General features: G+C 45.8%; 1 protein-coding gene across 1 annotated transcript in view; it reads left to right on the plus strand.

The window, feature by feature from the left end:
- The first annotated feature begins 1,781 nt into the window (after positions 1–1,781).
- Positions 1,782–2,472, plus strand: part of LOC119418404 (filamin-A-interacting protein 1) — a 27,438-nt gene continuing 26,747 nt past the window's right edge. Inside the window, exon 1 of the mRNA XM_037685679.1 lies at positions 1,782–2,072. The gene's annotated coding sequence lies outside the window, so the exon portion shown is untranslated. The remainder of the gene's footprint in view (positions 2,073–2,472) is intronic.

Below are 2,472 nucleotides of genomic sequence, written 5' to 3' on the forward strand. Positions count from 1 at the left end.
CCATGAGTCTAACAGCCTCAGGGTAGAAGCTGTTCCTCAGTCTAGTGGTTCTACACTTAATGCTCCTTAACCTCCTTCCTGAGGGGAGTGGGGCAAAAAGTGTGTGTGCTGGGTGAGTGGGGTCCTTCATGATGCAGGTGGGCCTCTTCCTGCATCTGGAGGTGTAGATGTCTGTGATGGTGGGGAGGCTGATTCCGACAGATTTCTGTGCAGCCTTCACCACTCTCTGCAAAGCTTTTCTTTCTGCAGCTGTGCAGCCTCCATGCCACACGTTGATGCTGGAGCACAGGATGCTCTCCACTGCACACCTGTAGAAGGAGGTGAGGACTGAGCTTCCCAGACCAGCTCGCCTCAGCCGCCTGAGGAAGTAGAGTCTCTGATGAGCTTTCTTCATCAGGCTGGTGGTGTTGTTGCTCCAGCTGAGATTGTCATTCATGTGTACACCCAAGTACTTGTAGCTGGAGACCACTTCCACCACAGATCCTCTTATGTTCAGGGGGGTGTAGATGTTTATGTTCCTTCTGAAGTCCACAATCATCTCCTTTGTCTTCTTCACATTGATGTGAAGGTTATTCTCTCTGCACCAGCTCTCCAGGTGTTCCACCTCCTGCCTGTAGCTGGACTCATCATTGTTTGTGATGCATCCCACCACCACTGTATCATCTGCAAACTTTACAATGTGACAGCCTGGATGGGTAGCTGCACAATCATACGTAAGCAGAGTAAACAGGAGGGGGCTCAACACACATCCCTGAGGAGAGCCAGTGCTGAGGGTTATGGTGGAGGAGGAGAAGTTGTGGATCCTCACTAACTGTGGTCTGTTTGTTAAGAAGTCTAGTACCCAGTTGCAAATGGAGGGGCTTAGTCCTAGTGTGGATAGTTTGTCCATCAGGGTTTGGGGGATCATGGTGTTGAATGCGGATGTGAAGTCCACAAAGAGCATACGGACGTAAGAGTTTTTCTGCTCCAGGTGGTTGAGCGCAGTGTGGACCACAGAGGAGATTGCATCCTCTGTTGATCGAGTCTCATGGTTTGCATACTGATGAGGGTCCTCATTGATGTTGATGGTTGTTTTGATGTGGGTCATGACCAGTTTTTCAAAGTATTTAGCGACTATCGGGGTGAGGGCCACTGGCCGATAGTCATTCAGACCAGTCACTGTAGAGCTTTTTGGGACTGGGATGATGGTGGCGGTCTTCAGGCAGGTGTGGATGTATGGATGTATGGATGTATGGAAGGATGGATGGATGGATGGATGCATGTATGTATGGATGGATGGATATATGGATGGATGGATGGATGGATGGATGGATGAATGGATGGGAATGAAAATGTTTGTAAAACCTCCATTTAGAACTAGTCTGAAGGAGCTGCATTGGAATTCAGATGATACGGTTGTGGTTGTCTTGATATGGCCAAAAAAAATTTATAAAACAATTTATATGTTTAAAAAGATGATTAAGTTAAAGTTGTTGGGCAGGTATGGTGCTAAATGAAGGATGTCTAATATTTTTTGTTTTCACTTTGGAAATTGTTCAATCCTAAATTGTTGTTGTTTTTTTGTTTTTTTTTAAGGGTATAAGAATGTTCTTCTTTCTGCACCCTTTTCAGTCAATGTTTTTCTTTTTTAATGGATTTGTTTTGTTTCTTTTAATTGAATGAATAAATGGATAAAAAAAAATCTGCAGGAGGGGTTAGATGAGGGGGAGGAGTTAAATCAGTAGGAGAGTAAAAGGAGTGGGAGTGGTTAAATCTGTAGGAGGGGTTAGATTAGTGGGAGGAGCTGTGTTGAGGCTGTTGGAGCAGCTGATGGTGAATCAGTGGAGCTGGTCTCAGGCTGAAGAAACAGGTTAAATTTAGAGCAGAAGGTCAGAGCTGAGGAACACCAACAAACAAACGGAAGCCCCTCCAAACCAAGAACTGATGAAAACTGGATCTGCTGCTCTTCTTCACTCTGATCCGTCACCAGCCTGACTCTGAAGAAGAAGAAAGAGGAGGACAACAAGGAGGACACGTTTGAATTACAGAGAAGAACTCTGTAATTCTGTGAAGTTTGGACCCATCAAAAGCAGGTCAGTGGTTCTGGTTCTGACATCACTGAAGCATTTTAAGAAAAATCTGAGGTTAATGGTTGACAAATTATCAATTAAAATTCATCTGATGAATGTGGTGTTTTGATCCATCCATCCATCCATCATCCATCCATCATCAATCCATCATCCATCATCAATCCAGCATCCATCCATCCTTCATCCATCCATCCATTATCTTTACCCGTTTCTTCCTTTTCTGGTCACGGGGGTCACTGATGCCCATATCCAGCAGTCACTTTGCAAGAGGTGAGGGGCACCTGGACAGGTTTCCAGTCCATCACAGGGGCACCTGGACAGGTTTCCAGTCCATCACAGGGACACCTGGACAGGTTTCCAGTCCATCACAGGGACACCTGGACAGGTCTCCAGTCCATCACAG

Source organism: Nematolebias whitei, chromosome 12 (assembly GCF_014905685.2).
Source record: "Nematolebias whitei isolate Nwh7 chromosome 12, NemWhi1, whole genome shotgun sequence".
Lineage (NCBI taxonomy): Eukaryota > Metazoa > Chordata > Actinopteri > Cyprinodontiformes > Rivulidae > Nematolebias > Nematolebias whitei.